General features: G+C 42.5%; 1 protein-coding gene across 2 annotated transcripts in view; it reads left to right on the top strand.

The window, feature by feature from the left end:
• The window catches only part of EPN3 (epsin 3), a 62124-nt gene that overhangs the window by 15284 nt on the left and 24705 nt on the right, over positions 1–22135 (top strand). The gene's annotated exons all lie outside the window — the stretch shown is intronic.

Below are 22135 nucleotides of genomic sequence, written 5' to 3'. Positions count from 1 at the left end.
CCCAGGTACCTTTTTCATAGGTTTTTTTGAGTTTGGGCAAGGACACAGGGGCCCCATGATCCCCTATTGCCCGGGGGGCCCCATGAGATACCCCTGGTATCTTTTTCATAGGTTTTTTTGAGTTTGGGCAAGGACACAGGGGCCCCATGATCCCCTATTGCCCGGGGGCCCCATAAGTTGTCAGTCCGCTCCTGGGCCGAGGTATCACTGTATAAACAATAAGGTGATAATGCAGAAGACATCTGCCCAGCAAATATTTTTTGCACAAAATGTCCCTTATGGTACCTTCGTGGGGATCAACAGAAGTCAATGTATTCGTACAGGTGTACATATCAGATCTAGGTGTGGAGGTAAAAGCGTCTAAACAATTGGACTCCAAGGAGGGGCCCTTGGGAGCTGCACACTGTATTAGAGCAATGCAAAAAAAAAGTAAAAAGCTAAAAAAAAATTGTTTTGAAATAGAATATGTTGGTTTTATGATATTATAGTTTCAGGGAGTGTTTCAGGGTTTCTTCTTGTGCTAAGTCCCACCCTTTTCCCCGGCTACACAAACCATGCCCTATATATATAGAGAGTATGAATGTTGTGTCATGTGCACAGAAAGGAGTAATGACAATCCATACCTGTTCCTGTTTGTGTATCTAGGTGTACATATTATCAGCACTCACCTTTTTCAAGGTCAGTGTCACTGCTACAGTCACTGTGTGGAATGCAGCCTGCAGCACCTTATCTGTGTGGCTCCTGGCACTTATTACTTATCTTGTTAAATGAAATAATCATATCTAAAAAAAGGTAGAAAAAAAAATCTATGCTAATTTATTGTTACCGCGTAACCCTCCGCTGCTCCTCCGCTGACGCACAGGAACAGGAATCCTCCGACGCCTTGTTATAGGTTCATGCTAGAATGATTTCTTTGTAATACATGTGTTGATAAGTAAATGAATCTGTAGGGAGACTCCAGAGGATTTCCAAAGGTTCAGACAGTATAGTGCCTCTGGTGCTGTCTGTCTGTAGCTCTAGAACTATAAAAGGTACATAAACACACAGTCGGTAGCGATTTATTGTTTGACTGTGAGAGATAACATGTTGACATCTCATAACATCTTAGTTAGTTTTTTTTCGTATAGTTACATTGTTAATAAAAATATGCAATAAAATAGGGTTTAAGTGGGGGTAATTATTTTTAAGGGCCCTGTTTAGGGGTTAGGTTCAGTATTAGCCAAGTTTGTCATTTACACACACTTGGGGGGGTTTCATTCAGGCTGGGCTCACAGTATTCCAGAAGTGATGCTCATACATCATCAATTAAAGTGTTACTAAACCCAAGACCCTGCATTCACTATACCCGGTCTCCCAGGACCCTGCATTCACTATATCCAGTCTCCCAGGACCCTGCATTCACTATACCCGGTCTCCCTGATCCCTGCATTCACTATATCTGGTCTCCCAGGACCCTGCATTCACTATACCCGGTCTCCCTGATCCCTGCATTCCCTATATCTGGACTCCCTGATCCCTGCATTCACTATATCTGGTCTCCCAGGACCCTGCATTCACTATACCTGGTCTCCCCAGACCCTGCATTCACTATACCCGGTCTCCCTGATCCCTGCATTCACTATATCTGGTCTCCCAGGACCCTGCATTCACTATACCCGGTCTCCCTGATCCCTGCATTCACTATATCTGGTCTCCCTGATCCCTGCATTCACTATATCTGGTCTCCCCGGACCCTGCATTCACTATACCCGGTCTCCCCAGACCCTGCATTCATTATACTCGGTCTCCCAGGACCCTGCATTCACTATGTGCGGTCTCCCAGGACCCTGAATTCACTATATCCGGTCTCCCTGATCCCTGCATTCACTATATCTGGTCTCCCCAGACCCTGCATTCACTATATCTGGTCTCCCAGGACCCTGCATTCACTATACCTGGTCTCCCCGGACCCTGCATTCACTATATCTGATCTTCCAGGACCCTGCATTCACTATAGCTGGTCTCCCAGGACCCTGCATTCACTATATCTGGCCTCCCAGGACCCTGCATTCACTATATCTGGCCTCCCAGGACCCTGCATTCACTATATCCGGTCTCCCCAGACCCTGCATTCACTATATCTGGTCTCCCCGGACCCCGCATTCACTATATCTGGTCTCCCCGGACCCTGCATTCACTATATCTGATCTCCCAGGATCATGCATTCACTATATCCGCTCTCCCCGGACCCTGCATTCACTATATCTGATCTCCCTGGATCCTGCATTCACTATATCCGCTCTCCCCGGACCCTGCATTTACTATATCCGCTCTCCCTGGACCCTGCATTCACTATATCCGCTCTACCAGGACCCTGCATCCACTATATCTGCTCTCCCCGGACCCTGTATTCACTATATTCACTCTCCCCAGACCCTCCATTCACTATATCTGCTCTCCCTAGACCCTGCATTCACTATATTTGGTCTCCCCGGACCCTGCATTCACTGTATATGGTCTCCCAGGACCCTGCATTCACTATATCTGGTCTCCCCGGCCCCTGCATTCACTATATCTGGTCTTCCCGGACCCTGCATTCACTATATCTGGTCTCCCGGGACCCTGCATTCACTATATCTGGTCTCCCCGGACCCTGCATTCACTATATCTGGTCTCCCACAGTACACACAACATAGAAATGCAATTATTTTAGTAAATATAAACTGTTAAATACCTTTTCTCATCAGCAGTTAAAGCAGTCTTGTGACTTCTATCAGTGTCCCGCAGAGCATTGGTTAAAGCTTGTAGGAGTTTTCATTCTCCCCTGATTGTCCTATGGGGCTGCATAACCCCTGATCCTCTGTCTGGACTGTGCTGATTGACCTTGTGCTGATCACATGCACCCTCCCAAGAAAAAAAGAGCTCTCTAGCAATACACATCTGCAGCTTGCCCCCAAGGCTCTGTTCTATCAGTAGATGCATTTCGGACAGTCGAAGAAGGGGAGGATCAGAGAAGACAGGATCAAAAGCCTTTTTACACAATGCGGAGGATTAACCCCTTAGGTTCCACAGCGAGTACAGGCATGCTTTACTGCATACACAGACCGATTTTACTGTTGTGGGTTTAGTAACACTTTAGGTGCTGCTTATTCCTGAAAGAATGCCCACTCCTCAATGCTGCCTGAAGATGAAGAATAAGTCCTGGTGATGTGACCAGACTGGCTAGAAGGCTACAGCAAAGAGGTATCTACATACTTTTTTTTTTTTTACCTGGGGTGGGGACTTTAGAGGGTGGGTGGAGGCAGGTGGTCTGAAAACCAGAGCTCCGCTCTAAACAGGACACCAAGATAGACAATGCACTCCATCTAATTGCTAACTCCACCTAAAACCAGGCCAAGTTCTGCCTTAAATGCATTTTTCCTAGCTTTGGTTCAAACTATTCAGAAGATATAAGTATTGGCATTTCTAGTTTTGGATACCATTGGGAAGGATCACAACCTCTATTAGGTCTTTATTACTGTCTGTGTCCTTATTGGATAGAATTACCCCCTCCCCATTTTCCTGCATTGGAAACCTCCTGCCACTGGGACAGGAAGTGAGGGGAAATCTCCTAGAGCCAGCCATAGCTGGATCAAAATTTGGTCTGTTCTGATGAACTAGATGAATTTCAATCCATGTTGGAGCAGGCTGGTTGTACTAAAGCTGATCTATTGGTTGACTTCAGTACAACCAGCCTGTTGGTTTTTTTTTTCGTTTAGTCAATGCCAGTGGCTATAGCAGCCTGCAATGATCATTGTATTCGGACATCTGGGAAACCTCTTGCTGTTGGAATACGAAAGCTCAGAGGGAGGGATAATAGGCATCCACTGACAAATATTTGCCTATACAAACACAACTGATACCTTGATTTTCACTGCAAAGTCCACAAATATCTTTATCCTCCTTCAGGCCCTGATGAAGGAGGCAAGGTGTCAGGAATGGACTCACCAATGGTGGCAGGACTCACCTGCCTTGTGGGCTGCAGTACCAAGGCTGGCCAGCGGGTGCTCTCAGCAGCCAGAGTCTCACTCCTGCAATCAGGCCATCACCTGAGGCTGATTGCAGGAGGTGTATTTAGGCAGGACCAGGCCTGTGATCAGTGCCTTGGTTTATGTTTCCCATGAGCCCCTGTACCTGCATCCTGTCTGCTTCCTGCCTGATCCTGCTTTGATCCTGACTCTGACTCTGAACGAACTCCACCTGTCCTGACCTCGGCTATTCCTGACCACTCTTCCGCTCGCTCCTGGTACCCTGTTTGCCCGTTAGCTACCGACCCGGCCCGCCTGACTGCGTTGTGCTCCATATATATATACATATATATATCAGTTTAGGTTTGGGTTTGTTTCACCTTGTTGTATGTATTTGTGTTAGTTTTGGGTTTGGTTTGTTGCACTGCATTGTTTGTGTTGTCCTTAATAAATTATCTTGTTTACACACTATACCTGAAGTCTGTGTTTCCCTGTGTCAGTCCACACACCTCTGGTCATTCCCGCAACCCTGACACAAGGTCTCTGAAACATGTTGGCAATGTGTGCCGTTTCTATTTGGTTTTATTTTGGAATACATTTCTAATTGGCTGATATATGAAAGGGTTTAGCAACCCAAGATGGCCATGGAACCATGAGGACACCATATGCCCAAATTATCTTTACTCTAGTTTATGGTATTACCCACTTAAATTGGCAGGAGATTCGTGGAGTTTTTTTTAGTTTTGGTGATGTCTTGGTTCCCTAAGTTACATCTTTTAGGTTTTATAGTCTAACCTAAAGTATTCTGCCTAATTTTTCGTTATTACATATTTAACAAACATGGATACATATACACTATTGGATTCAGGTGTTCCAGTCACTTCCATGGCCAGAGGTGTATAAAATCAAGCCCCTATGCATGCAGACTGCTTCTACAAACATTTGTGAAAGAATGGGTCGCTCTCAGGAGCTCAGTGACTCCAAGCGTGGTCCCGTGATAGGTTGTCACCTGTGCAATAAGTCCATCCGTGACATTTCCTGGCTACTAAATATTCCACGCTCAACTGTTAGTGGGATTATAACAAAGTAGAAGCAACTGGGAACAACAGCAACTCAGCCACCAAGTGGTAGGCTACGTCACATGACAGAGCGGGGTCAGAGCATGCTGAAGCGCACAGTGCGCAGAAGTCACCAACTGTCTGCAGAGTCAATAGCTAAAGACCTCCAAACTTGGTGTGACCTTCAGATTAGCACAACAACAGTGCATAGAGAGCTCCATGGAATGGGTTTCCATGGCAGAGCAGCTGCATCCAAGCCTTACATCACCAAGTGCAATGCAAAGCATCGGATGCCGTGGTGTAAAGCACGCTGCCACTGGACTCTAGAGCAGTGGAGACATGTTCTCTGGGGTGATGAATCACGCTTCTATGTCTGGCAATCCAATGGACGTGTCTGGGTTTGGGGATTGCCAGGAGAATGGTACTTGCCTGACTGCATTGTGCCAAGTGTAAAGTTTGGTGGAGGGGGGATTATGGTGTGAGGTTGTTTTTCAGGGGTTGGGCTTGGCCCCCTAGTTCCAGTGAAGACATCAGCATACCAAGATATTTTAGACAATTTCATGATCCCAATTTTGTGGGAACAGTTTATGACATGACTGAGCACCAGTGCACAAAGCAAGGTCCATAAAGACATGGATGAACGAGTTTGGGGTGGAGGAACTTGACTGGCCTGCACAGAGTCCTGACCTCAACCTGATAGAACACCTTTGGGATGAATTAGAACGGGGACTGCGAGCCAGGCCTTCTTGTTTGACATCAGTGCCTGACCTTACAAAGGTGCTTCTGGAAGAATGGTCAAACCTTCCCATAGACACACTCCTAAACAGGGGCAGACTGACAACTCATGGGGCCCCCGGGCAATAGGGGATTATGGGGCCCCAGGCAATAGGGGATCATGGGGCCCCTGTGTCCTTGCCCAAACTCAAAAAAGCCTATGAAAAAGGTAACAGGGGCATCTCATGGGACCCCCTACTGACCCTGGGCCCTCGGGCAGTGCCCGAGTTTCCAAATGGTCAGTCCGCCCCTGCTCCTAAACCTTGTGGACGGCCTTCCCAGAAGAGTTGAAGCTGTTATAGCTACAAAGGGCGGGGCCAACTCAATATTGAACCCTACGGACTAAGACTGGGGGACCATTAAAGTTCATGTGTGTGTAAAGGCAGGTGTCCTAATACTTTTGACAATATACTGTATGTCTGTTACCTTGCTTGTTTTTGAGAATAAATAGTAAATAATTAGAAAAATTCAAATAAAATCAACAAAGTCTGCTGATTAAATTATATTACGTTAGTGTGAATTTTATGTAAAGTAGCAGAATGGAAAAGCTGAAAGTGAGAGTATGCGTCTTTTTTTTTAGGAGAGCTTTATTCCCTTTTTGATGTTAAACTCTGACACATGCAGAAGAAAAAACGTTTGGTGTAAATTGTTAACCATAACATTCAGAGAAGCTTAGATTGCGTTGATGAGGCCAATTAACACAAATGATATCCAGATCATCCAACATCATTGTTGCAACCCGAGGATTAGGGAGAAGATATTTGTATATACTGTATATTTAATATGTATTTATATATATACATCGATCAACCATAACTTTCTGACCACTGACAGGTTAAATGAATAACATTGATTATTTCATTACAATGGCATCTAAATTTCTGTGGGATACAATGAGCAGCAAGTAAATATGTTGTCCCTGAAGTTGATGTGTTGAAGGCAGAAAAAATGGGTATCGCATTTTGTTGTGTATAAGGGTCCACAGCCACAGACCAGTCAGGCTGTCCATGCTGACCCACGTCCACAGCCAAGAGTACCTACAATGGGCAATTGTAACAGAACTGGACCATGGCGCAATGGAAGAAGGTGGCTTGGTCTGATGAATCAAATTTTCTTTTACATCATGTGGATGGCCGGGTGTGTGTGCCTCACTTACCTGGGGAAAAGATGGCACCAGTATACAGTATGGGAAGAAGGCAAGCCAGCGGGCAGAGGCAGTGTGATGCTTTGGGCAATGTCCTGCTTGAAAACGTTGGGTCCTGCCAATCATGTGGATGCTACTTGACACGTCCCACCTACCTAAACATTGTTGGTGACCAACAATAGAAAAAAATGGCTGCACACTCTGCTGGGACATGATGATCGATTTAAGTACTGTATACTCATAAACAAATACCAAAAAGTTCTTAGCACACAGATAAAAGGACAATCAGGAGAGATGTTGATGCGTTTCACGCTCCGTAGCGCTTACTCATATAAGGTTGTGAATAAGAGCTGCATCAAACGCATCAACATCTCTCCTGGTTGTCCTTTTATCTGTGTGCTAAGAACTATTTGATATTTGTTTATGAGTATATATATATTTTTTATTCTTTTTATTGAATTTTAGAGGTACAAAACAGAGCCTATAGGGCATACCCAGGATCGGTACCACACTTAAACAAGTTACAACATAATTTTAACAATTAACAATTATTTAACCTGGATGCTCATTCCCAAGGTATAACAGGACAATCTTAAACACCCAAACTGCAGAACAAACTCCCAGCTAGGAATTGTACAGGAATGGCAATTCAGGGGCTCCAGACCAATGTGAATAACCAAACAATCAGGGATCAGAGTTAGATCTATAGAAAGGAACACTGAAATACGCCTGGGTTAAGTCTAAGTGTCCTCAAGTGAATCTGGAGAATCCACCCAAATATCAGGAATTTTATGAAACTTATGAGGACATCCCCTTGAGAAGTAGGTGGCCTTATACAATGACAGCATAGAATTAATTATCTTCTTCAAATAGTTAGATGTAGGGGCATTAGGGGACTTCCATTGCAACACAATGGCTTTCCTAGCATAAAACAATAAAATGCCCACTAAGGCTTTGGTGGCCCTACTGTGTGTCAGTGAATCAACCAGCCCCAGCAGACATACATCCACCGAAGTTTATGAATATATTGAAATAAATCATGGGGTCCCAGTAGAGTATGCAGCCATTCACTTCTGCTGTTGCTGTTTCCGGAGTGAAGCCAGGCAAGCACCTCTACAGCTGGAGTGTTGGGTGCAGGGGCGGACTGACCATTTGAAAATTTGGGCACTTCCCGAGGGCCCGGGGTCAGTAGGGGGCCCCATGAGATGCCCCTGGTACCTTTTTCATAGGCTTTTTTGAGTTTGGGCAAGGGCACAGGGGCCCCATGATCCCCTATTGCCCGGGGGCCCCATGAGTTGTCAGTCCGCCCCTGGTTGGGTGGATCCTGCTGCACAGACCTAGAGCTGTGTTTTTCCTCTTAGGTCTATTGCTGGTGACCAGTTATACCCCTTCATGGAAACGGTATTCCCAGATGGCAGTGGCCTCTTTCAGCCAGGATAATGCACCCTGCCTCACTGCAAAAATGGTTCAATATTGGTTTGAGGAACACTACAATGAGTTTGGGGTGTTGATTTGTCCTCCAAATTCTCCAGATCTCAGTGCAATTGAGCATCTGTGGGATTTTCTGGAAAAACCAATCCGATCCATGGTGGCCCTACCTTTCAATTTACAGGATTTAAAGGATCTGCTACTGACAGATTGTTGCCAGATACCACAGCATACCTTCAGAGGTCTAGTAGTGCACATGATGGGTCAGGGCTGTTTTGGTGGCAAAAGGGAACCTACACTCTGTTTATGGATTTAGGATTATATTCTGTAAACTTTTTAAACTTTCTATTTTATTTTTACCTATTTTTCTTTTAATGCGGTCTGGTTTTCATCCAACCCCCCCTCCCCTCCCCTTCCATGCAGCTATGCAGCAATACATCACTTTTAATAGTGATCTACTGCTGGCTACAATCAGCCAGCAACAGATCACTATAGCAGTGATTTATTGCTGCAGGGAGTAGCTATACAGAACAGAAATACCTGAGCCTGAGCTTTACTGACAGTACTTGTGACATTGCAACTCTCCCATTGTAAACACAATGCAGAAGCATTGCATTTAAATCCTCTTGTACAGTACATTGCTATGACGAGATATGTAAAAATAATGTAAGCTGATTTTGCAGCTCTTCCCACATGGAAGAAAAATATATTTGAAGTATATTTTAAAAATATTCTTCCCAAATATATTTACATATATTTGAAATACTAAAATTTTGGCCGTATTCAATATATTTAAAAAAAAAAAAAAAATATATATATATATATATATATATATACTGCATGTTGAAATGCATTTTTTATATATTACAAAATATATGAAAAATATTTTTTCAAATATATATTTTTAAGTATATTCTTCAGCTTTTTTTTTAACATATAAAAAAGTCATTTTAGCATATTTTTTACAAATATTTGTAAATGCATTCCAAAAACATAGATTAAATGTGTTTTTAAAGACATGCAGTATTTGAAAATGTAATTTTAAAAATATTTTTCATATATTTTGCAAAAAAAAACACATTACAAGATACAGTGTGTGTATATATAGATATAGATATATATATAAATATATTGAATACAGCCAAAATTGTAGTATTTCAAATATAAGTCAATATATTTGGGAAGAATATTTTAAAAATATATTTAAAATATATTTTTCTTCCATGTGGGTTGGACTTGGACTCCAAGCACATGATGCCACTGGAGCTTTTTGAAAAGGCCAGCAGGAGTTGAGTGATTAAGAAAAGTTTCCAACTGAAACTTGAGGCAATGTATCTTTTTCCACACCATAGCACATTCATGATCCAGGGTGCAGGTGTGAACAAACCCATTACAAATAATGAATTTTAAATGAAATTGTGGTTTCAATCAGTAAGCAATGCACAGAAGAGCCATTATAATTGTAATAGTGTGATCACATCCTGATTCCCCTTCCCAAACTTTGCTGATGTGTGTAGAAATGACTATCTACACCCCCCCCCCCCACCACCCCTTCCAATCACATCTAGAATCTATATACAGGCTTACACTGCTTAAAATAATGGGTTCGTTTCTCAATATCTATATAGACAGTGTCTCCTTCCCCGCTGGGGAAATAATTGCTCTTTTCAAGGAAGTTAACCAGCTGCAATTGTGGTTTATTAATTATGATTATTTTTACAGGAGAAAAAAAATTATTTTACAGAGAATCTTATCTAATCGCAAAGTTGAATATTGCTGTAAAAGGAACCAGTCGCAACGGGGCTCAAACAAGAATTTAAATATTAACTCTGGGATAAGCAAATGTTGGCATGTGTATTTTTATTGGTATCTTGGCGCGCTTCATGTATTTATTCTAGATCTGTGCTGTAATCTGCAACTTTACCTCTGTACAGGACCTTCCTGTATTAAAGACTGAGAACTGCTGTTCTCTCTCCTTGTGAAGGGTGACTGGTCTTGACTCCACCCCCTACTGTAGTTTTCTGCAGTCTGTCTGTAGTGGGCGGATCCTGCTGGGTCCCTCCCACAGCTCTGCTCTATGTACAGACTGAGTACAGCATAGTCATGATGTCACTTTTAATTGTACAAATTATTAGTAAGACCTCATCTGGAATATGCAGTTCAGTTTTGGGCACCAATTCACAAAAAGAACATTGGGGAACTGGAGAAAGTACAGAGAAGGGCAACTAAACTGATAAGAGGCACGGAGGAGATCAGCTATGAGGAAATATGAGGAACTGAATTTATTCTCTCTTGAGAAGAGGAGATTAAGGGGGGATATGATCTCCATGTATAATACATAAGGGGGGATATGATCTCCAAGTATAATACATAAGGGGGGGATATGACCTCCATGTATAATAAATAAGGGGGATTATGATCTCCATGTATAATACATAAGGGGGATATGATCTCTATGTATAATACATAAGGGGGGATATGATCACCATGTATCATACATAAGGGGGGATATAATCTCCATGTATAATACATAAGGGGGGATATGATCTCCATGTATAATACATAAGGGGGATATGATCACCATGTATAATACATAAGGGGGGGATATGATCACCATGTATAATACATAAGGGGGGATATGATCTCCATGTATAATACATAAGGGGGATATGATCTCCATGTATAATACATAAGGGGGGATATGATCTCCATGTATAATACATAAGGGGGGATTTGATCAACATGTATACTACATAAGGGGGGATATGATCTCCATGTATAATACATAAGGGGGGATATGATCTCCATGTATAATACATAAGGGGGGATATGATCTCCATGTATAATACATGAGGGGGGATATGATCTCCATGTATAATACATAAGGGGGGATATGATCTCCATGTATAATACATAAGGGGGGATATGATCACCATGTATAATACATAAGGGGGATATGATCTCCATGTATAATACATAAGGGGGGATATAATCACCATGTATAATACATAAGGGGGGATATGATCACCATGTATAATACATAAGGGGGGTATGATCTCTATGTATAATACATAAGGGGGGATATGATCACCATGTATCATACATAAGGGGGGATATAATCTCCATGTATAATACATAAGGGGGATATGATCTCCATGTATAATACATAAGGGGGGATATGATCTCCATGTATAATACATAAGGGGGGATATGATCACCATGTATCATACATAAGGGGGGATATAATCTCCATGTATAATACATAAGGGGGATATGATCTCCATGTATAATACATAAGGGGGGATATGATCTCCATGTATAATACATAAGGGGGGATATGATCTCCATGTATAATACATAAGGGGGATATGATCTCCATGTATAATACATAAGGGGGGATATGATCTCCATGTATAATACATAAGGGGGGATATGATCTCCATGTATAATACATAAGGGGGGATATGATCTCCATGTATAATACATGAGGGGGGATATGATCACCATGTATAATACATAAGGGGGGATATGATCTCCATGTATAATACATCAGGGGGATATGATCTCCATGTATAATACATAAGGGGGGGATATGATCTCCATGTATAATACATAAGGGAGGGATATGATCTCCATGTATAATACATAAGGGGGGATATGATCTCCATGTATAATACATAAGGGGGGATATGATCTCCATGTATAATACATAAGGGGGATATGATCTCCATGTATAATACATAAGGGGGGATATGATCTCCATGTATATTACATAAGGGGGGGATATGATCACCATGCACAATACATAAGGGGGGATATGATCTCCATGTATAATACATAAGGGGGGATATGATCTCCATCTATAATACATAAGGGGGGATATGATCACCATGTATAATATATAAGGGGGGATATGATCTCCATGTCTAATACATAAGGGGGGATATGATCTCCATGTATAATACATAAGGGGGATATGGTCTCTATGTATAATACATAAGGGGGGATATGATCTCCATGTATAATACATAAGGGGGATATGATTTCCATGTATAATACATAAGGGGGGATATGATCTCCATGTATAATACATAAGGGGGATATGATCTCCATGTATAATACATAAGGGGGGATATGATCTCCATGTATAATACATAAGGGGGGATATGATCTCCATGTATAATACATAAGGGGGGGATATGATCACCATGTATATTACATAAGGGGGATATGATCTCCATGTATAATACATAAGGGGGGGGGGATATGATCACCATGTGGAGGAAAAGAAATGTAATCTTCCGTACATGGAAAGGCTGGTTCTGGCCAGCTCAGTGGATTGGTTTAAAAAAATCCTGGATTCCTTCCTATATACACAGAATATAAATGGATACTAACCAGGGGCAGACTGACAACTCATGGGGCCCCTGTGTTCTTGCCCAAACTCAAAAAAGCCTATAATAAAGGTACCAGGGGCATCTAATTGGGCCCCCTATTGACCCTGGGCCCTCAGGCAGTGCCCGAGTTTCCAAATGGTCAGTCCGCCCCTGATACTAACATTTATAGATAAAGTTGATCCAAGGAATATCCGATTACCTCTCGGGGGATCAGGAAGGAATTTTTATCCCTGCAGGAGCAAATTGGATCATGCTTTGCTGGGTTTTTTTGCCTTCCTCTGGATCAACTGTGGATATAGGATTATAACTTTTTTTTTTTTAATGGTTGAACTGGATGGACGTTTTTCAGCCAGACTAACTATGTAACTATATGTAGTTTTTACTGTCACATTGCATTTGTTGCACACAAAGTTTATTTATATCCTTTTTGGCTATTTAGGAATATATTTTAATTGAAGTTTTTATGCCTGGAATTTAGACTTAAAGTGGTTTTAAACCTCTGACATGAACAAAGCATATTTATTTATTTCAGATACTTATATAGCACTGTCAATTTATGCAGCGCTTTACATACATATAATGTACAATCACATCAGTCCCTAACCCTCAAGGGGCGTACAATCTAAGGTCCCTAACTTACATTCATACATACACATACTAGGGCCAATTTAGACAGAAGCCAATTAACCTACCAGCATGTCTATAGAGTGTTGGAGGAAACCAGAGTACCTGGAGGAAACCCATGCAGGCACAGGGAGAACATGCAAACTCCAGGCAGGTGATGCCGTGGTTTGGATTTGAACCAATGACCCATGTACTGCCAGGCGGAAGTATTATGTACATATCTCAATCTAGAGTACTAGAATCACTTCTGACAAGTTTTTCAGACAACCAAGAGAAAAATGGTGACAGGGGAGGGAACTCTGGCAGATTGACATCCCCAGCTCTACTCCTGTGTGCTATATCGCGGGGGGTGTATCTGTTCTTTCCAAACAGCTCTCAGGACTCTCTGAGATCTGCAGAGTATCATTTCAACACTCCTCCTTTTTTTTATGAACTCTCAGACAAGCTTTATAAATTCAGCACTTTGAACAGATGAAGAGAAGAAAAGGCTGCAGATAAACAGGTATAAATTATGTAGGAGGATTTGTTTAACCCCTTGGTGCCAGCGCCTCCCGGCCCTTTAAGGGGTTTGTGATTCTTGGAGGTGGGGCAGGGTTTGGGGTCATGTGACCGCCGTGATTGACTGTCACAGCAGTCACATGATTGGAGAGCTCTCGATCGCAACCTTTCTGTGTGGCGTGGGTAAATGTGTTGGGAGCGTGCAGGGCTGCTGCAGAAAGGCTGCATATTTGTATACCATCGCCGCCAATGAGTTAATCTCAGTGTATCACCTGAAACCAGTCACTACACTGGTTATATGTAAGGGTTTACAGCCACTTATCAATTCAGGTGAACCTTCACACCAAAGTCAAAATGCCGCTTATTTAACTCCCTACACCGTGCCCTAACACTTTTGACTTTTCTTTTTATGGGGGGTGGGAACCTTTTTTGACAGGTATCCACTTCCCACATCTTTCAGCAGCATGCAAAATCACACATGTGCAGGAGGGAACCAGCTGTGAAGTTGCATTTGGTTCCTATATCCAAAATGGCGGGCACCAGGAACCCAAAACGGGCTAGGATCACCCTTATGCTATTCTTTAAAATGTCTCACTGTGATCCTTTTTCCCTTTTTAATGTTGGCTACATGTTCCCTCAGTTTTTCATGAAGGGGTCTCTTTTTTTTTTTTTTTTAATTTAAATATTTATTAAATTTTTCATGTTAATAGAAAAACCCATAAAGGGGAAAAAGTTCTCATACACATAGACATTTATACATGAAGGGGTCTCTTTGTTCTTCCCACGTATTGGAGCTGGCAAGGGCATTCCAATAAATATGTAACATATTTTGTAGAACATGTAATAAATGTCTTAATTTTAAATTCCACTCCTGTAGTACAGGAGATGAATTCTGGTATCACTCTACTATTTACACCAGTAGTTCTGCATATTTTACATTTTTTGCATGTGTACTCTAAAAGGCTTGCTATTACTCTAGTTAGGGTAATTGTACGCATTCCAGTTATTTAGAAGTGTTCACAGAGTGTTCACAATTGGGGTTTATGTACACAGAATGATCACATATATATAGAATGTACACTGAATGTTTTCACGATTCACGCATTGCTCACTATTTGAATTTATTTATATATAATTTTTTACACATGTATTTTGATTGTATATTAATTGTGAAGTATACTTTTTGAATTTATAGTATATATTTATTAACTAGTTGCCGACCGCAGATAGCCGAATGACGGCTTCACTGCGGCCGGCCAGTTCTGGGTGGACGTCATATGAGGTCCACCCAGAACGCGCTCTCCTGCGTGCCCCAGGGGGCGCGCACCTGGCGATCTCCGTGATCGCTGTGTCCTACGGACACAGCTGATCACGTGATGTGGTAAAAGGCCGATCCCAGCGGCCTTTTACCACGTGATCAGCGGTGTCCAATGACACGCTGATCACAGGGAAATGCAAGTGCCGGTTCTCGGCTGCACTTTCCTCACGCTGTCAGATCGTGAGGAAAGTACTGCCGAGAACCGGCAGTTGTCACAGCGGGGATCGGCACCGATCATCAGGACACTGATGATCAGTGCCCTGATGATCGGTGCCCAGCAGTGCCACCCGCAAGTTCCGCCCACCTGTGCCCAGCAGTGTGCCCACTAGCTCCGCCCACCTGTGCCCAGCAGATCACCCACCTGTGCCCAGCAGTGCACCCACCTGTGCCCAGCAGATCACCCACCTGTGCCCAGCAGTGCACCCACCTGTGCCACTCTGCAGTTTCACACACCTGTGCCCAGAAGTGCCACCTACCTGTGCCCAGAACTGCCACCCACCTGTGCCCACCCACCTGTGCCCACCAGTGCCACCCACCTGTGCCCACCCACCTGTCCCACCCACCAGTGCTGCCCACCAGTGCCACCCACCAGTGCAGCCCAGCAGTGCTGCCAGTCAGTGCCACCAGTCAGTGCCCAGGAGTTGTGCCAGTCAGTGCCGCCAGTCAGTGCCCAGCAGTGATGCCAGTCAGTGCCGTCTATCAGTACCCATCATCAGTGTCACCTATCAGTGCCGCCTATCAGTGCTGCATATTAGTGCCGCCTATCCGTGACACCTCATTAGTGCTGTCTATCAGTGCCGCCTATCCGTGACACCTCATTAGTACTGCCTATCAGTGCCCTTTAGTGCTGCCTATCAGTGCCCATCAGTGCTGCCTATCAGTGCCCATCAGTGCTGCCTCATCAACGCACATCAGTGAAGGAGAAAAAATACCTGTTTGAAAAATTTTATAATAGAAACAAAGAAAAAAAAATTTTTTTTCAAATTTTTTGCACTTTTTTTATTTATAGCGCAAAAAGTAAAGTGCCCAGTGGTGATTAAATACCACCAAAATAAAGCTCTATTTGTGAGAAAAAAATGATCAAAATTTCATATGGGTACAATGTTGCATGACCGCGCAATTGTCAATCAAAGTGCGGCAGCGCTGAAAGCTGAAAATTGGCCTGGTAAGGAAGGGGGTATAAGTGCCTGGTAGGCAAGTGGTTAATCTATTTATTGGGGTAATACACTATTTCGATTTCTGTTTTTTGAAGTACTCTATTTATCTGGATATTTTGGGACATTGAAGTTGAACACGGAGGAATAATTTATTTGGACGTATGTTGGACTTTGCACACGTTTTGGCATACAAAGTTTTTGTATGATAGAGTATTACAAAAGCAATACAAAAGTACAAAAACACCATAAAAAAGTATCAAGTAGGTTAAAAAACAAATAAAAAAAATACAATAACTTAAAATAACATATACATGTAAACATGCACCATCTTCCATAAATATGTGTGGCAACAGAGCAGCTAAAGAAATAGGAGTGGAAATCCAGTCCAGTGCTTAGGGACTGGCAGAGATGTAGGCAGGTCCAGAATGGTGGATTACCCAAAGACAAGATATTAGAACATTAAGAAACAAATAACATACTCTGTGTAAGAGGCATAACTCAGAGGCCAATGTACGCGGGCCCATGGGCATGCTGTCTTCCGTACACCATCCTTGGAAAGGTGCGGCCCAAAAAAAATGGGGGGGGAGAAAAGGGGCAAGGGGAAGAGTAGAAAATTATTAAAAGGGAGGAAGGAAAGAAGTGTATCCAAGAGTAGGTGCCCAAGAGTCAATCCACCATTTAAAGGATAGGGGGTACAAGGCTTAAGTGTACCCTTCAATAAGGGCTTGAAGATCAGAGGATTCTCTATACCAGGGTTTCTCAACCAGGGTTCCTCTAGAGGTTGATAGGGGTTCCTTGAGCAATGAGCAATTTCTACCTCTTAGATAAGTTCCCACTGACACCATTGATCTTTTTAGCTATATTTAGGGGGAATTCTTCCCAATGACCACAGGAGCATGCTTCCCACTGAGCATCACACTAATGTATCATGAGTTGTAGATATAGTAATTTGTAGCAGGGGTTCCCTTAATTTATTTCAAGGGTTCCTCTGTGCTGAGAAGGTTGAGAAAGGTTCCTCTATACCAGGGGCGGGCTGACCATTTGGAAACTTGGGCACTGCCCGAGGGCCCGGAGTCAGTAGGGGGCCCCATGAGATGCCCCTAGTACCTTTTTCATAGGCTTTTTTGAGTTTGGACAAGGACACAGGGGCCCCATGATCCCCTATTGCCCGGGGGCCCCATGAGTTGTCAGTCTGCCCCTGCTCTATACATTAACTAGGAGAGCCATGTTCTATGATATTGTTCCTAGGTATCTGATTCCTGGGCCAGAAGCAATTCCATTCTATTGATACTATCCATCTCCGAGACCCACTGTGCCAGGGATGGAACATGGCTCTTCCACCATTGGAGTTGGATGACCAATCTAGAAGACCTGTCTTTATGCGTTTGAAGGATCAGGGTAGGATGGAGAGCATTTGGCTCCTTTTTATATTGGCCCTAGAATCTGTGTACAAATTGGTTACACAAATGTCTTATCACATACTGCATACCAGTCCCAAGCCTGAGCAATTGGGGAGGGTTGAGGAAAGACCTGGCAACCTACCTTGTAAAAAAATTATCAGAGCCCAGAGAGTTGGCCCATAGAATCTATGAGAGACGGCTAAATACCTAAATACATTACTGCAGAGATGCATAGAGGCCTGGATTGGGTCTTCCCTAACCTGATCCAGTCCTTCCAATGAGGATATGAGGTATAGAACATTCATCATGTTTGGCTTTATGTTTTCATCAGACTGGCTTCACAACGGTTTCATTGAAAGCAAGCTGTACTTTCTTTCTGTTCAAAGTAGTAATGTGATTTGGTAATGCTAATATATGCCTGGCTGATTAATTTTAATGATAGGTCCTCTTTAACATGCACAACCCATGATGTCTGTCAAGAAGCAATACTGATTACTCTCATTGTTTAAGATCTATTATTAAAATAACGTTTAAATATTCATTTAATGTGATTGCGGCATTCCTTCTATTATTTGTGACAAAGTAGCTTAACGAGTCCAAACAAGTGCGGTCATGATGTACACGGAGCGGTATCACGTGTCGGACGGTCGGGATTACCTTGCATCAAAATAAAGTGTACGGAAAAGTAAAACTTGAATGTTAATCTGGCTCTACACTGGTAGATTTTCATACAAACGTTGGAATGTAAAATCTTGTCAATACATTCAGTAAGGCCATTAGAGACTTGGCAAACGTCATCTGACAGTACTTCAAAGTTTTGTTTGCTTTTAACTTTCGATTTTGAAATGATTGGAATTTCCCAACAACATTGTTAGAAATGTGGTTATTCGAAAAAAAAATTCCATCTTGCTCTTTCTAATTCTTTCATTACTGTGGTGAATAAAGAACATCGCTTTGACCCCTTTCTATTAGAAATTGTACTGGTGTATGGCCAGCTTTAATGTGATTGTAAAGGTAAACTTTCTATTATTTCAAAATAACAAACATTTTGTACTTACCTGCTCTGTGTAATGACCTTGCACAGCGCAGCCCTGATCTTCTTCTCGGGTCCCCCACTGGGGTTCTAGGCTCCTCCCCCCTGCCACTTGCTATGGGGGCACTCATGCAGACTCACTCCCAATGCGGCTCTGTGTGTCCATAATACAAACAAAATGGCAACCGTCCCGACCAGAGGCGTAACTAGAACCTTCAAGACCCTGGTACAAGAAACCATAAAAGGCCCCACTGACCCCCTGGGTGGGGCCCTTTTTAATGATCCCAGGGCCCTTTACTCCCCTTGTGGGGCCCTTAATTACAGTCCTGCAGCGGGACCCTTTCACATTTTCTTCAGTGGGCCCCCTTCCTGTCATTTTGGGGCCCCCACACAGTGGTGGAAAACCAGGGCTTGTTCGCAAGTGTGACCTTTGTGATCCAGGTAGTTCTGTCACTGTTGTCAATATTTATTTTATTTTTTTTTATTATTTTTTACTATTTTTTTTTTTACAATTATATTTTTTATAATTTTTTCAATTTTTTTTTTATTAGCCCCTTTGTGGAGGCTTTGGTTGGATAACAAGGGTCTAAACAGACCTCTGATGTTTCACCTTTGAGACAGAGAAAGAAGATTAATCTCCATCTTTGCAGCCTCAGCTCTGCAGTATGAACGAACAACTCTGCACAGAGCTTCCTGATCATTTATAAACTGAAGCATAGTAAACACAGAAAAACCATAAAGCTGTAACCAGAACAAGAGATTGCGGTAAATCCTCCAATGAGGACGCTTGTTCTGGTATTAACTGTATCAGAGGAAATTTCACTTTGGGGAGATTTCCACTTACTTCCTCTTGCAAATGAAGGGCAATTACCCCAAGGGGAAAGAGACAGCAAAAATAACCAGATGGAGAATTAAACTATCCCTTCTCTATTTCTATTCTACACTTTAATCTGTTTCCGCCCGCCATATGCATGTACAGTATGTGGTAGCACACTAGTGGGATTTATTGGTGTGCTGCCATAAGTATGCATATAGCCGTCATCTGCGCTGGGAGCATGCTCACTCAGTGCCCCCAGCATGGTCACTCAGTGCCCCCAGCATGCTCACTCAGTGCCCCCAGCATGCTCACTCAGTGCCCCCAGCATGGTGACTGAGCTGTCATCAATAGCTCCCAGTTACTGTTTACAGTCAGGAGACAGTAGAACAGGCGCTCAATTACATGACCACTGCGATAGCCAGTTTGTGATATCAACAGCAATAGGCAATGTGACATGTCGTCTATGCACACAACCAGGCGTGTTCCCAACAACCACCAAAATAAATAAAAGGCAGAGGTGCTGCAGCAAAGAGAGCAATATTTAATCCTTGTTAATATCAATTAAATACAACATCTCAGGCATCGCTGCCCATTATCAAGGTAATCTCATATTACAATGTATGGAATATAATGTATGGATCCAACTATGAAATCGTGTAACTTCACTTGAAGTCGCACAATTTCAAAGTTGGATGGCAGTGCGACTTGATAGACATCTTTGCGACTTCATGCACAGATGTCTATGCAAGTCGCACCCAAAATCGGCAAAAGTAGTTCATGAACTGCTTCTCAAATCAGTGTGACTTTGTCGAAGTGGGAGTCGCATTAATTAGAATGGTTCCATTACCAATCATTGGATGCAAGTTGAATGGTCAAATCGCATGACAATTTGCATCAGTATGAAGTGGGCTAAGGCTCCTTTCACGTGGCCATGGAACAGGTTCCATCCACAGAATGCTTTGCAAACTGATTGGATGAGGTGAAGAGCATGCATCATTGTCCTGTCTTTCCACCTTGTCCAATCAGAGAACATTTTGAATTCATTCAGGAAAAGCAAAGCGATGTCTGTAGAGCACCCCTGCCAAGTGGCTGACCTGTTGTGTTCACAATGCAGCAAGGAAGCTGCTCGGTACAGGACCTGGTAGCAAATGGAAATCAGTAGAGTAGCATTGTATACTACAGTGATTTCCAGCTTCCAGGGGCATCAGCCAGGTATGGGATATACATATTTACACATAATTATGTATAAAAGTTATAACAATGGTGCCACGCCCTTTCAATAGATGTGTATTTGTTTATGCTAAATGTGCTTAATGAACTGCTTATAGACGTTCATTAAATAACTTAATAGAAAAACCTAAAAAAACTTTATATATCAATCAATATAAACCAACATTATTAGTGATTAAAATTTTACATATAAGTGTCCAATTCGTAAGTGAGTTCAATTAAATGTGAGTCCCATCATACTTGCGGTTTGCTCAATATACTGTAAGTAGTTGTTCAAACAATGCAGGTAATTTGTGCTGTTAGACCCCCAAACATGGGTGTAATCTGGTGTGTTCCTTTGTATAAAGCAGATCGGATAGTTCCCCTCCTTACCCTGGTAATGCTGTTAGAGATGAATCCAGAGTGTGGGTCCTCCCTTCACTTGGCTCTATGTGTTCTCTCCCTAGTACTCCAGGTGTGTACCGAGGAGAAAAGAAATAGAGACAGTGCCTTATCTTTGATATAGGGATAAGTATTTATTTGTGCCAAATTCACACTCACAAAGTATAAAATTGTTAAGCGCTTTGGTTAAAAACTGTGTGTCCAGCCTGAGCGGCGTGCAGACACATACTGCCTTTACTCGCCGTTCCGAAGAATCGGGTGCGTGGTGATGTCAGTGCCCCTCCCCAACGCGTTGCGCCACAGGGTCACGTGGCTTCTTCTGGGGGATGTGATTTTTTTAGGTTTTTCTATTAAGTTATTTAATGAACGTATATAAGCAGTTCATTATGCACATTTAACATAAACAATTACACATTTATTGAAAGGGCACGGCACCATTGTTACAATTTATTTGGTAATATTATACATGTATATGAGGATGTAAAGAGGAGCTAGCGAACTTATTTCACAATTTAAACTCACAGTGGCTCACAGGTAATTGTATTATTTGATATGTATAAAAGTTGATTACAATGAATTCTGAATTCCAGGTATAAAATTTTATTTCAGAATTCATCTTAATCAGCTCATGTTATGTTACCATTGATCCAAGATCAGTCAGTTGAGTATATATATATATATGCAGTTAGGCCCCTTTCACACAGACATTCAGATTGGGTCCTCTTGCCCGTTTTTCAGGCGGACCTGATTGGAACCTCTATTCTCCTCTATGGAGAGGTGGGTGTAAATGGCTATATGTCTGTTTACACCCTCCAACGTCCAAACTGATCTGATCTGCCAAAAGGAGATAGATGGGGATACGTTCCCCTTCCGTCCATCAGATCAGTTGG

This window comes from Staurois parvus, unplaced genomic scaffold, assembly GCF_062004578.1.
Source record: "Staurois parvus isolate SC_StPar_1 unplaced genomic scaffold, SC_StPar_1.0 ptg000189l, whole genome shotgun sequence".
NCBI lineage: Eukaryota > Metazoa > Chordata > Amphibia > Anura > Ranidae > Staurois > Staurois parvus.
Note: the sequence above shows the minus strand (reverse complement) of the source record. Positions and strands in the feature narration are given on the sequence as shown.